This window comes from Cannabis sativa, chromosome 2, assembly GCF_029168945.1.
Source record: "Cannabis sativa cultivar Pink pepper isolate KNU-18-1 chromosome 2, ASM2916894v1, whole genome shotgun sequence".
Lineage (NCBI taxonomy): Eukaryota > Viridiplantae > Streptophyta > Magnoliopsida > Rosales > Cannabaceae > Cannabis > Cannabis sativa.
Window position 1 is genome coordinate 4171705 of NC_083602.1, and position 15544 is coordinate 4187248.

Sequence of the window (15544 nt, forward strand, 5' to 3'; positions counted from 1 at the left end):
TTGGGATAGCAAGACAGAATAGCACAAGAAGATTTCACAAGGTCCTTGATTGAGGAAATATTGTTTAGGCTGGGTTTGTGATTTTTTTTTATATTTATTATTATTATTATTATTATTATTATTTCTTTTGTAACAGAGACAATGAAAGAATATAGAAGCCAATAACAAACTTCGATTAAGGAAACTAATAACTATAATTACTACTAATCTATTTTACTTAACAGTAACTATACTTACAAGCTGCCGTTGTCGTCTCCAACCTTGCCGAGAACCAAATCTGGGAATGAGTACCTGCTGCTGTTATATATTCAATGAAAATAGAGAATATATCTCTTTACAGTAGAAAAGAAACAATATTGAGTATGAACTCTTACAGTGGTAGAGAGCAAGAGCCCTCCAATGTCGATTGGAGTGGATGGAATTCTGGAGTTTGGGCTGGGGTTAATTTTTGGGTTTGGGCGAGGATTTAGACGAGAGGGTTTGGGCGAGAGGGTTTGCGTGAGGGTTTGGGCGAGGGTTTCTGGGTTTGGGCGAGAGGGTTTCTGGGTTGTACTATGTCAATCGACCGAGCAGAGATGGTTGAAGTTTTGGGATTTTAGGGATGACCTTTTATCCCGGTTATTAGTTAAAAACCGGGATAAAAGGGTTTCACACTAAACCCTTTTATCCCGGTTTTTAACTAATAACCGGGATAAAAGGTTTCCCTAAAAAATTTATCCCCTGTTTCGCAAACTCATAAAAATCGAATCTTGAAATTATTTTTTTGCCTTTAATATTTTTTTTTAACTTTCTACCAAACAGAGCCCTTGTCTAAAAAAATATTTGCTGCATATTTGAGGCGCCAAATCTAAAAGTGGGATAAAAAGTCTTTATATATCTTTTATCCCATTTTTTATTTTTGTTAACTAAAAAAGTGGGATAAAAGGTCCCCTTTCTTGTAGTGCCATAGGGTTATATATCAGACCCTTTCTGCTTCGTCTTCCTCACTTCCTCATTTCACACCTTGCTGAACACCAAGAACAGCCACCCATAGCAGCCCCAAACCCACGAAAAAACCCTCGCCAACCACCACTAAAACAACCTCATTCTCCCTCATTTCTTAACCATTTTACCCCATTTTTGTCTTAAAATCTTCTATTTTCTATACCTAAACCCATACTGTAAAAAAGTTTAGTTTTTTTCCCCTCTATATACCAAACCGAACCTATTATAAAGAAAGGTGGTGGGTATAACTCCGGCCACCGATTTTAGCGGAGAAAACGTTGAGTCTCAACATCCATTAAGGTATAAATATGCTTTCTATATATTTTATTTATGTACATTGGTATTATTTCGTTTTTGTAAATTTTTTTAGAATTTTTTTATTTTATTAATATTATATTGTGTGTGTTCTAGAGGTGGTCGAATTTTTGTAGCATTTTATCGCCGGATTGCGTTTATAAGGTAAATATTTATTAACTTGATATATAATATATATGTATATATTTTGTGTTTTATTATTGAATATGTGTTTATATATATCTTGTGTGTATATACTATTTGTGTATTTTGTGTATTTGTATTGTATATATATTTGTTGTAAATGAGAATGAGAGGTAGTAGAAATTTAATTAGTTTAGAGATAAAGTTTTTAAAATAATGGTAGTGTGTATAATTGATTATATATGTATATATATATTTATATGTTATTTTTAGAAAAATTAACTATGGAAATTAGCTAGTAACTAGCTAGTAACTTGCTACTTTAATTAATAATTAGTAAGTAATTTAATAATTAAAATTTTAAATTAGTTGTATATTGCATTATGTTATAGGTTGTGTGGTAATATTTGAGGGTCGACATATTTCGGTGTTGATCGGATTCGCAATAGGTATATCCATCCGCTAACCTTTTGTTAGTATAATTAATTATCAATGCATGCTTAGTTGAGTTTGAATATCTTAAATATTCATCCGTAGTGAAGTAGGTTCTGCGAATACATGTACTGCGGTCGGATGGGTGGATAAATTTTGTATTGTTTATGTTAGATTCTTTGTTCTGTATTGTTATATTTGTTTTGTTTGTTACTTTAGGCACTTTTAAAATTTTTGGGAACGTTCAATTACAGCCGTTATGCTGCCAAAATTTCGGTAGAATTTGGATCAAATTTTATTATAAAAAACATAAATGTTAAAGGAAAAGTACATAACATAAATAACTAGGTTATTACTCGCTAGTTGTAAGAAATTAGGTGACATAACTCATTCATATTTGACTCAAAACATGTTCGTGTTAGTAGGTCTTTATATTTGACTCAAAACATGTTCGTGAAATTAGGTGACATTTGTTTTGTTTGTTACTTTAGGCACTTGTCTTGTATAATCTAATTGATGTGTCTATACATTTATTATACTTAGTAGGTCTTTATATTTGACTCAAAACATGTTCGTGTTAGTAGCAAGATTATCAATGCCAAAGTTCATATTTGAAAGGTTCTCAAATTTTGTTTATTAATGGTGTTAGGAAAATGTTATTAATAGGTTTTAATTTTTTAGAAACGCTCAATTATAGTCGTTATGCTGCCGAAATTTTGGTAGAATTAGGATAATATTTGATTTTAGTTTCTCTTAAACTTGGTTGTTAGGATTTTATCGGAAGTGACTTTATCGGAAGTCAAGTACATAATTTTTTGTATAAGGTATGTTTTCCTTAACTTACTTTTATAAGAATATTTTTTATATATATTTAGATAATCCTTAAATACTTAGAGTAATTTTCGAATAATATTAATACATATGATAGATATTGTTCAGTGTTAAGGATAGATAATCTTTAAAATTATAAAAATAATAATAATATACTAGAAAAATACAAACCCATATTATAAAATTTAAATGTATAAAAATATTAAATTACATTAAAATTAAAATATTACACATTATTTTATTATTCAATATACTAATTATTATAGAAAACATAACTTAAAAAATTATAAAAATAATAATAATATACTAGAAAAATACAACCCATATTATAAAATTTAAATGTATAAAAATATTAAAGTAATAAAAAATAAAATATTACACATTATTTTATTATTCAATAAACTAATTATTATACAAAACATAGCTTAAAAAATTATAAAAATAATAATAATATACTAGAAAAATACAAACCCACATTATAAAATTTAAATGTATAAAAATATTAAATTACATTAAAATTAAAATATTACACATTATTTTATTATTCAATATACTCATTATTATAGAAAACATAACTTAAAAAATTATAAAAATAATAATAATATACTAGAAAAATACAAACCCATATTATAAAATTTAAATGTATAAAAATATTAAATTACATAAAAATTAAAATATTACACATTATTTTATTATTCAATAAACTAATTATTATACAAAACATAACTTAAAAAATTGTAAAAATAATAATAATATACTAGAAAAATACAAACCCATGTTATAAAATTTAAATGTAAAAAATATTAAATTACATTAAAATTAAAATATTACACATTATTTTATTATTCAATATACTAATTATTATATAAAACATAACTTAAAAAATTATAAAAATGATACTAAAATACTAGAATACAAACACATATTATAAAATATAAAATATTAATAAAAAAAAATACCTAATATACAAACACTTAGAGCAATGTAAATTTGTATTTATTTAACTTTTTAATTTAATTTTATTTATGCTTTAATTTAATTTAATTAATAATACAAAAATAAATTTAGATTTTTAATAAATGTAAAAAAAATATATATATATATTAATTAAAGCTGAAAAAAAATTTTAGGAAACTCCTATGGAGTCGGTTATTTTATTAAAACCGACGCCATAGGGGTCCTATGGCGTCGGTTATTTAATAATAACCGACGCTATAGGGGTCCTATGGCGTCGGTTATTTCATAATAACCGACACCATAGGGGTACATATGGCGTCGGTTCATATAAACCCTCTAGCGTCGCCCTGATCAGCGTCGGTAGCGAATTTTGCGAAAACCGACGCTGAAAGGGCTTAAAAACCGCCTCTAAAGGGGGTTTTTGTAGTAGTAAATGAAATCTTCTAGTAAAAAAAACCAATAAATATGGTTCCACAGAAGAAAATAGGAAAATCGATTTAATATGCATCATAATTTACAACTAATATCCTAAATTAAAGTTACCTAATATTGGTAGTATAAGCTAACTTTTGTGTTAACTCCAAATTACCCTCTTCATTTCAAAATATTTCTGCACTCTCTCTTTCCCTCTCGTTCCTTCTCTCTCGTGCTCTTGCCTCGCTCGAACTGAACCGAATTGCCCCAACCCAAAAAACCACCACGAACATCACTCCAACCCCAAAAAACCACCATCTCGGACTCTCGCCAACCCACAACTCCAAGTTAAGTCAGTTTTTATCTAATACTAGAGCTCCTCAACTTACTGCAACATATAGAATATTAAAATATCTTAAAGGTACTTCCAGTCAAGGACTACTTTTACATTCAACATCTTTTACTAACTTGTGTCACTACTACAAAATTGGCTTTTCCCAACGGTAACTGTCTTTTATACTATTTCTCAACAGTTTCTAAAACCGTTGGCTATATGGATGTTATAAAAATACGGAACTTTAAATGACGGTTTATAACTGTGGCAAAAATTTACTTTAAATGACGGTTAAGAAATATTAGAAAAAATCACTTTAAATGACAGTTTATAACCATTGGGAAAGACTTCCATCAGGTAGTAACTGATGGAAAACATCGTTTTAAATGACAATTTATGACCATTGAAAAAAGCTACTTTAAATGACAGTTTATAGCTGGTGGAAAAAACTTTAGTCAGACTATAACTAACAAAATACATTACTTAAATGAAACTTATAACTTTCAAATTTGACTATTGAAGCAAATTCGACAACTTCAACATCTTTCAGTATAATGTGCATAACTTTCACATACGAACTCCAAATGAGTTGATTCAAGATGCGCTGGAAAGAAGAAAAAGAAAAAGAAATCTAAAACTTCTATGTTTTGACATTTTCCAAAATCTGATCAGGACATAGTCAAATTTAAGCTTGAAGTTTCAGCTTTATTTTCTTGCAAAATTTTCTCTATTCTATAGATTGTTGTTTTCCGAAATTTGATCAATTTATACATTCCAAGTGTGAAACCTGAAACCAAAGAAAACAAGCGTAATTCTATTCCAAATATAATAATAAAGAAGGAAAACAACTATAAAAAGTGACCCAAAACGTAGGCTAAAAATAGCCTAACAATAGTAAGTATATATTAATCCTTAATTGAGTTCTACTAATGAGTTATATAATTCACGTACTAATGGCTTAGATATATGCGTGCATTAGGCTCAATTAGAGGAGCAGCTTACTCAGGGACAAATTCAATTCCAGGGCCAAAACGATATCCTGACGTAAGCACTCAGGACACCAGAGCATCCTGAACGTGTCAGGGCTACTGGGTATGCTAGTACTTGAAATATTGTTTCTTTAGTTATACAAAAAAAACGTAGCTAATTTGTATTTTATGATTTCCAAGTTCCTGACCAGGGCATCTAAACTGTTCGGCAGGAACAAAAGGGAAGTGTTTGATGTTGGGGCTCGGCAACAGAAGGAGATTGAAAAATTAAAAGTCGAACTCCAATCCCTTAAACAAAAGAAAAACACTGCCGAACAAGAGGAGAAAGGAGTGGTGGCTGGTGAGGCGTATGTTCCACAACCATACGCTCATGAAGATGAGGTCGTCCACCACAAACCTATGCTGAGGAGTTTGTTTCCCTCAACGAGCCAACAAACCTGTACAATTTTGATGACCATTCGGCCCTTGATCAGCAAGTATATCTCTGCTATGACAACATGACAACATTATGGCCCGAGCGTATCTGTATGAGCATGTTGGTAAAATCACTGTTCACTACACGGACTACGATGATTCACATGTTCGGGTTCTGATTTCGGAAATGCTGCAAGAGGCACTACTACAAAAAGGGCTATTCCAAACGGTTTAGAAGAGGGTCAATTATAGGAACCGTTGGAAAAAGTAAGTGGAAGTTTTTCCCATCAGTTTAGCACTGTAGCAAAAAAACTGTTGGGATAGTTATTGCCAACGGTGAATAAACGTTGGCAATACTAAATAGATTTTTTTTAAAAAAAAAATAGTTTATCCCAACGTTTTTTAACTGTTGGGAATAGTAAGGATACGCAACGGTTTATTACTGTGGAGAATAGTTAGTATACCCAACACTTACTAACTATTGGCAAAAGATGTATTTTATATCTAATTAATAATTTATTAAAAAAAATAAAATTCTGTACTGAAATTTTGGAGCCAAAAAGGCTGAAAAATTTCAGACCAATATACCCAAAATCAATATCCAACCATTTGTCTCTAACCCTCAATTTCAGACCACCGGCCTCTGTCCGACGAGCTCCTCACCACGACGTCAAGGACCAGCGGCCTCCGCGTCTCTTCCTCCACCAGCATCAACGACGGACGAATGGTATACCTCTCTCTCTCTCTCTCTCTCTCTCTCTCTCTCTCTCTCTCTCTCTCTCTCTCTCTCTCTCTCTCTCTCTCTCTCGGACATATTGCAAAGAGAGCATATTACATTTCAACAGTGGAGGTTGGTTCTCTAAAACTGAAGCAGTTAGTCAGATTACATTTCAAGAATCATTTCAATACTATTAAATGTTTGTAGAATATATTAGTTCATTTTCGCTTGATGTATTTCGAAGCATTCCAGAATTTTTCCGGTTTGGTTTCCCCTCTGCTGTTATGTCCTGGTACTAATCTCATTTTCTACATACAGTTCAGTCAATTGTGCTACGCTGTAAACAAAGTGTATTATCAAGACCATTATAATACACTTTCAATACTATACATATGGGTTTTGGGTTTTGTAATTTCTTTTCTATTGATTCCAACAACTCTAGTTGGTCGGACATGGGGTTTTATGATTTATTTGGTCTTAGTTAACTGCATTACACTCTCTTATTATGTTTACATCTTCAGAAAATTAATGGAATTTTGTGAATGGCTGACAATGGTTATGCGCAGAAGGTGTTAGACGAAATTACAATTACAAATTACGTAATTGTTTATCAATGTTTAGCCTTTCTTTTGGGTCTTACTCTTATTGTTTATATTACGTAATTGTTTTTTATTGGTATTGAGTCTTTTACTTTCTGTGTTTTTCATAGAAGTGGTAATGACAGCCCTTTATCTCTGATAATAGGAAGGTTAGCAATTTGCTTTGCTTTCTTATATTATGCTATTTAAAATGTGTATTTGTTTGAGTGTTTTAATCTGAAATGTAATGAATAAAACCAATATTAACCTCTATTTCATTTGCATACTCTATAAATAATAAAGGGGTAATTGAGTCAAATCATTTTCTTGGTTGAATATTCTTCTAGTTGAGAAGTCAACAACTGAGTCTACTGACTCTACCATATTATCGAATGAGCTTAGCTCCATGTCAAACCAATCCACTCAATTCAACTTGTGTGTGCCTTAACTAAGTTTACATGCATGTCCTAACGATTGCATCCTCTATCGAAATAGATTTGAAAATGAAACGTTGTGTCCGACGTGCGGTGAGTCTAGGTAGCAAAAGAAGAAGAATTCTGATGAGGTAAAGGCTGGTATACCTGCAAATGTATTATGGTACTTACCACCCATACCTCGTTTGTTTCGGTTCTTTCAAAATGTCGATCTTTCTAAAAACTTAACCTGGCATGCCAACGATAGGGTGAAAGATGGTATGATGAGACATCCAGCCGATTCACCTGCTTGGAAAGCAATTGATGCTAGATGGCCTGACTTTGGCAATGAACCTAGGAATATTCGTCTTGGTCTTTCTGCAGACGGTATTAATCCACATACTAATCTTAGCAGTAAGTACAGTTGCTGGCCAGTTTTGCTTGTAATGTATAATTTGCCGCCCTGGTTGGTAATGAAGAGGAAGTTCACTATGCTGACACTATTGATATCAGGCCCTTCACAGCCTGGTAACAATATTGATGTTTACTTAGCTCCTCTTGTGGAAGATCTAAGTCAACTGTGGTGTGATGGTGTTAGTGCTTATGATGCCCATAGGAATGAAAATTTCAATCTTAGAGCAATATTAATGTGGACAATTAATGATTTTCCTACCTTTGGCAATCTTTCTGGTTATAGTGTGAAAGGGTATAAGGCATGTCCTATATGCGAGAAGAAAACTTGTTCTCAATATTTAAAACACTCGAGAAAGATTAGCTATATGGGACATCGAAGATTTTTGCCTTCTAACCATGTATTTCGAACTTGGAAAAAAGCATTCGACGGGAACCAAGAATTTGAAGTGGCTCCGCCACCTTTACTTGGAGAACAATTAGTAGTAAAGTTGAGTAATGTCAAATACAAGCTTGGAAAGCGAAAAGTGACCCCTAAGAAAAGAAAGGGAAAACGTGACAATTGCGAGCAAGTCACAGCTCAACCTGATGGACCATGGAAAAAGAAATCAATATTTTTTGAGCTCGAGTACTGGAAGCATTTGGTTTTACGTCATAATTTAGATGTAATGCATATTGAGAAGAATGTGTCAGATAGCCTAATCAATACCTTGTTTAATGTTCCTGGTCGGTCCAAAGATGGAATTAAGTCTCGTCTAGATTTGAATGATTTAGGAATGCGAGCAAATTTACACCCACAAGTTGTTGGTAAAAAAACTTATTTGCCACCAGCATGTTATGCCTTCACTAAAGAAGAAAAATGCTGTGTGTGTAATTCTTTGTCTCAGGTGAAGGTACCTGAAGGATATTCTTCAAATATCTCAAGCTTGGTTAATATTGAGAAACTTATTTTGACCGGCCTGAAGTCTCACGATCATCATACACTGATTCAACATATTTTACCTGTGAGCATTCGAAATGTTTTGCCAAAAAAAGTTCGACATGTTATCACAAGGTTATGTTTATTCTTCAAGTGTCTTTGTTGTAAAGTGGTTGACGTGACCAAGCTATAGAAGCTCCAATTAGAAATCATTGAAGTATTGTGTTACTTGGAACAATATTTTCCACCTTCTTTTTTTGACATAATGGTTCACTTAACTGTTCATTTGGTGAGAGAGCTAAAGTTATGCGGGCCTGTGTACTTGAGATGGATGTACCCATTTGAACGATACATGAAAATTTTAAAGGGTTACGTAAGAAATAGAAACAGGCCTGAGGGTTCCATTGTTGAATCATATATCGTTGAAGAATCAATAGAATTTTGTGTAGATTATTTGGCAAATCTTGTCAGCATTGGATCGTGTCCTCCTCGATTTGATAATGAAATAAGTAAAGGGGGTGGGGGTCTTGTTATTTGTGAGGTGAGTCGAGGTGATAGAGACGAAGCACATCGACTCGTTTTACAAAATATCGATGAGGTTCATCCCTATATTGAGTAAGTTGAGATAATTAATTATTAACAAACTTATTTAAAAAAATAAAAAAATGTTAATTGAAAATTAAATTAATAACTTATCTAATTTTGAAGGGAACATTTTAATTGGATCAAAATCACTTATCCGAGTAAGTCGAGAAATCAAAAATGGGTACAAGATGAACATTATCGAACTTTTAGTACATGGTTTGAAAAAAAGATCCTATGATTTTGTTGTTTTTTTGTTTTGATTTATTCTTGCAAGTATATAGTTAATAAGTTTATTTTTGATCTAGGTATCCCAAGATCAAAGTGACCCTACAAAAACAGTGTCTGAATCACTGTTTTCTTTATCACGAGGCCCTTCCTGCAATGTTCTAAAGTATCAATCGTACTATATCAATAATACTCATTTTAACACGATTGATCGTGATAAATGTAGAAAAACACAAAGTAGCGGTGTTATGATTGTTGCCAAGGCTTTCCAAATAGCTAGTTCGAAAGATAAAAATCCTCTTGAATGTGATATGACCTTCTATGGTGTAATACAGGAAATTTGGGAATTAGATTATACTAGTTTTCGAATCCCAGTTTTACTTTGTGATTGGGTAAGAAGTGACAATGGAGTTAAAGATGATGAATTAGGATTCAAATTAGTGGACTTGAATCGAGTATGACACAAAAAATGATAGGTTTATAATGGCATCACAAGCCATTCAAGTGTTTTACATGAGTGATCCATTAGATGACCGCTGGTCTGTTGTCCTCACAACACAACCGAAAGACTATGAAAAAAAAGAGTCTAGTGGGGATGATCTCATGCTTAGTGACCAAACTTTTAAAATCAATCCACCGCCTGTTAATGTGACTGTTGGGGATGACATCATATCTCGTGAGGATGGAGAAGGATTATGGGTTGATATGGATTGATATCAATATTAACCCATAATCGATATTCGCATTGATACGCGATGTAATGGTACTTTGTATATTTTATGTATATCATTTTAATTTGCTGAATTGTCATACTTTTATATTGTTATTTAATATTTGTTTTGTTTTATTACGTAGGTACGTTCTTTATGGATGATCCAAATTTGAATTTGGACCTCTTCGGTCAATCTGTTGCTGATGACAGCGAAGATGATGTACAACAAGATCACCAAGAAGAAGAGGGGAATGAATCAGGCCCCGGTGTACGTGGTAAATATATTGGTAGAGAGATGATAAAGATGAGGAGCGACGGGAAGAAGAAGGAAGTCGAGTACAACTCATGGGGTCAAGCTATTAGTGATGGTGCAGACAAACTTCATAGTGAGATTGGTAAATATCGTCGCCACCACGTTACATTGCTTGTGGATGATTGGCGACTTATATCGAAAGAAGTGAAAGATAAGTTGTGGAATGAAATGCTGGTAATTTTTTATTCAACTATAGTAAATTAAATTAATTACATTTGTTAATCTTTAACCGGTGATGTGTTACATTAATTTCTACAGAGTATGTTTATAACTGGCACAAAGATGAAATCCTATGTGTTGTCAGTTGGTGGTGATAGGTGGAGGGAATTTAAATCCTACCTAACAAACTTCATCTACACACACAAAGATGACAATCCACAACTTTTAGACAAGCCCCCAAAGCTTTATGAAAATGTGATTGACCCTGAAGAGTGGAAAGCATTTGTTGACTATAGATTAAGTGAAGAATGGCTTGTAAAACGAAAGTCAGCACAAAGCAGCAGGAAACAAAACAAATACAACCACCGCACTGGACGAGGTGGTGTTAGGAAGGTCCGAGAGAAGATGGAGAAAGAATTGGGTCACCAGATAGATGACGTTGATCGAGCTGATTTGTGGATCAACATGTACAAGAACAAGAAGGGTGAGTTTGATGTCGAGACACAAAAAGTCGTGGATAAAACTGTAAGTTCTATCTATATTTGTTTCGAAATTTCAAATTTATAATGATTTTTCACAAAGTGTAACTAATTTAATCTTGACTTTTGTATGTAGAATGACCTTAAAAAGCAGGTCGAAGAGGGAACACTAGTGCTCGAAGGCTCTAAGGATATTCTGACCCTGGCGCTTGGCACCAATGAACACGGTGTACGTGTTAGAGGCATGGGGAGGAACGTCACCCAGACACAATATTTTAAGACCCCACGCCCTACCAAAAAGATATAGTCAACAATTGATGACAATCGAATGACTGAGGTGGAGAAGAGACTTCAAGAGATTGATGAAATGTATCGCCAAACTCAACAACAATTAAAGGAACTTCTCCAACAATTGAACACTCAACATAACAACGTGGTTGGGACTTCACATGCATCTGGTTCGAGTATAGGAGGAGCATCAAATGAACCAGTGAATGTTTCACTGCAGAGTGTCTCTGCTCAACCACGAGTGCCACCACCGAATGTCTTTGCCCGACTAGTAGCACCGCCACTTAGTGTATCTAATCTACCATCAGTGCCACCAGTAGCAAATGTCTCTGCTCCACCGACACCACCACCAGATACAACAATGTCTGAGAAGGTAAATCCATTTTCATATTTATTTTATTATATCGTTCTTATTCGTTTTAATAAATTGCACTAATTATAATTGTTTGTTGTTTGGTTTCAAAATATAGAAAGCAAAGTATTCGATGTACTTGGTTACCAAATAACCCAAAAATAGTACTAAGTGTGTTGCAAAGGGGTATTTGGTGATAGAAAATGTGACCACCCTGGAAGTACATAATGAAAAGTTTGACCCAAAGCGCTTTTGTCGAGTCTTCATTGAAGAAGTTTTTTACGAAAATGCAAGGCTCCCATGCCCTGTCACACAAGAAAGCCTCACCACGGTAGGCGAAGTGGTGAATTCCTATGTAGCCTGGCCAATTGCACTTGTCAAGATTGATGGTGTACACCAGACACAGGTAAATATGGTCATTTTTATTTTCTTATGTATTTGATTTGATTTCTAATTATTGACAAATATAATTTCTTTTTAACTTTGTAAAATATATTGTATAGGAGAAGGGCAAGAAAAGGGATTCTGATAGTAATATGGTTGGTCCACCGACTCAACCTTTGAAACACCCTCGAAGGCCGGATAAGCTTCCAATAGCTCGTTATACTCTGCCAGAGAAAAGTGTCACATTGAGTTTGCTAGACATGATGGTCGAGCAGTGGCCAAAGGAAAAGAATGTCCTTGTAATTTCATAGAATAAGTTAATTTTTTTCAATTTATTAAAAAGTGGTATTTCTTTAAAAAAAAAAAAATTACAAGCTTGGATAGTTTTAGAAATAAAAGTGTTATGAATGGTAGTAATCATTTAAATTAAATTACGGTATTATAATAGTTAGAAGTATAAGATTGGATGACATTGTTATATAATAAATCATAATAATAGTAGTAGTGGTAATATAGTACCACATATGATGAATTTAGTAGTAAGTTAGAAATTGTAGAAGCTATTAAAGTTTTGGACGTGTATGCATGGAATTAATTAGATTTAACTCAAATTTTTAAATTTTAAAAGGACCTAGAGTGGAGCACGTGGAGAGCAATGTGAGTTATCTTTCAAAATTTAAAGAGAAGTCTTATAGTGGAGGTTTGAACAAGATATGAGCTTGAATATTTAAAATAATCTAGTCTGGAATTTTCGGTTGCCATAGATGATTTAGTGGAGGAAGTTGAAATGTTTACATAAGTAAATTTAGTCTAGATACATGAAAACAAAATGAGAGAGTTCATAGCTTCGGAATCTTTCTTAACCGTAGTCATGATATCAAGGTGAAGGAGTGCCAAGTATTATTCTTCCATTCAGTTATTTAATTCAAATTTTAAAATTTGCCTTTAGTTAGAAGGGGTGTCATGGGTAGGTTAAGTAAATAAGGTATGATTAAATCAAGCCTATAAATAGAGCCTAAGGTATTTATTTCTGCACACACGCTCAAAAGGCCAAAGTATAGCTGTCAACCACACTATCTCTCTCAGTCTCTCACCCTTAATGCTCTAGCCAAAGTCACCATATCCATTTCTGTTATTCATATTCATTAAAGAACTGAGCCAACATTGACATTTCATTATTTTCTTCTTGTCATCTTTCACGCAACCATATATTACCTTACACCACCTTTAGTTTCCAAATCACTATCATATTCTTATAATATCTATAGCCACACGCCATCTTTTGTTATTTCGCCAAAACACATAAACCTCACCATTGCTACCATCTGTTCACCAAGTTATATAGAGTTACAAGCTTAAGGTTACGATTAGTTAGTGTGGTCATTTCTAAAGATTAAGGTATGATATGATATTTTTTGAGGATTCATTTATAGTTGAATCAGGTTAAGTTTACTGTTACGGTGGTATTATTTTCTAATCATAATATTTGAAACTAGGATTTACGAGTACCGAAAGAATTGGATCTACGCAAGTAAAAGGAAATCAAGCTATTTTCTCCACACTCGAGGTAAGGAAATTAAGTAGAAAAACATAAGTTTTCTGTATGTAATAACATTCATAGAAAGAGTGGGAATAGTAAAAGAGAAGTTAACTAAGGTCTTCTGCCTAACTCTTTATTGTCTGTTATTTAATGTACTGCATAATATATATTTAAATAATATGTTTATAAGATTCATGTTATTTATGTATGTTTACAGTATTAGAGCATGGCCATTGCTAAAGGTATATATTTAAATAATATATTTATAAGATTCATGTTATTTAAGTATGTATGTAAATAGTGTGTTTATAAGATTCACATTATTTAAACTAGTTATGTTGTTTGGATAATGGACGGTACAATGGATTCGCATCATTTAAACAATGATATGATTATGGTATGATTATGATATAGTTATGATATGATTATTATGTAGTTATGATATGGTTCTGATATGATTATGACTTAATTATGATAGGATTTATGATATGCTATTTAAATAATGTATAGTAGTTAAACATTATTTAAATTAGATTTATTGTAGATTATGTGACATGATTTGACTGAGAAGATAATGGTTAAATACTTGACTGTTGAGTCTATATGGTAGATAGGGGGCCATCTAGTAGTGGGTACGATTTTACTGAACCCAGCCCTCCGCCATTTAGTCTAATAGTTCGAGTTTATTTGCCAAAGTCGAACTCCGGCATAACCATTATTATGTGACTTAGCTTAGAAACTAGTGATTAGTTAAAAGTGATAAGATTAAGCTTATATGTATTGTTATTTGTCTAAATATGTGCATCAAAGTTTTAGTTATATGTTTTTTTTTTCTTCTTTTATTTTATGTGACTACGTGACAAGCATTTCCTTACTGAGTTTAGTAGCTTACCCTTATCAAACTTACCATGTGCAGATTAAGGTTCTAAAACTTAGAGAGTCGGTGGCAAGTGAGACCTTGGAGGCTTGTGTGCGTACTCGCTGAGGACCATATAACTGAGGGTGGTCTAGGGCACGCTCCATTTATTTTATTTAGAGTTATTAGATTAATGTCGCAGTTATTTTTATTTATTAATAATTATGTCTTTTAAGTCCAAACTGAGCTCAAATATGAAATATTTTATGTTTATAAATAAAAGCGACATTATAGATTTTTCCGCATTTTAACGCTTGTAACTAAATTAGTAATTTATGAAAAGTACGGGCGTTACAGTACCATGAGTAAGTACTTACTATGGCTTAAGTTGGTCCATGAGACTTTGCATATTTTTTAGTTTTTCTTTTAATATTGCTTTCACAAATAATGAGAAGGAGAAAAGTTATGTTTGGATATGGACTATGGACTATAGAGTGAGATAATGAGATTTAGGAAGATAATTTAAAATAAGCAAGTTGTTTGCCCCTGGTACATTGTTATTATTACATTGTTGTTGTTATGAAAAAAGTTTTATCCATACCTTACTCTATTACATAATGATTGGTATTAGTAATCTTATTATTTTGTTTGATTGTGTTTAGCGAACACTGGATGGTTATCTTAATCCAAATGGGATCGCAGAGTGTAGCATTTTTGGATTCCAGAAACAAAACCATTCGTCAAGATATTAAAAGATGTGTTCAAACGTATGTTCTAGTAGTTCAAAGCTCTAAACATATTGCTCTAATTTCCATTAAT

The 15544-nt window shown here is 32.6% G+C and overlaps 2 long non-coding RNA genes across 2 annotated transcripts; both read left to right on the forward strand.

Moving 5' to 3' along the window:
• Window positions 1-10318: 10318 nt before the first annotated feature.
• Window positions 10319-10896, forward strand: LOC133034663 (uncharacterized). The gene is made up of 2 exons (XR_009686066.1): window positions 10319-10405; window positions 10498-10896. It is a non-coding gene; the product is annotated as an uncharacterized LOC133034663 (long non-coding RNA).
• Window positions 10897-12721: 1825 nt separating this feature from the next.
• On the forward strand, window positions 12722-15006 carry LOC133033905 (uncharacterized). Its single transcript, XR_009685930.1, has 3 exons — window positions 12722-13727; window positions 13826-13896; window positions 14786-15006. It is a non-coding gene; the product is annotated as an uncharacterized LOC133033905 (long non-coding RNA).
• The last annotated feature ends 538 nt before the right edge of the window (window positions 15007-15544 follow it).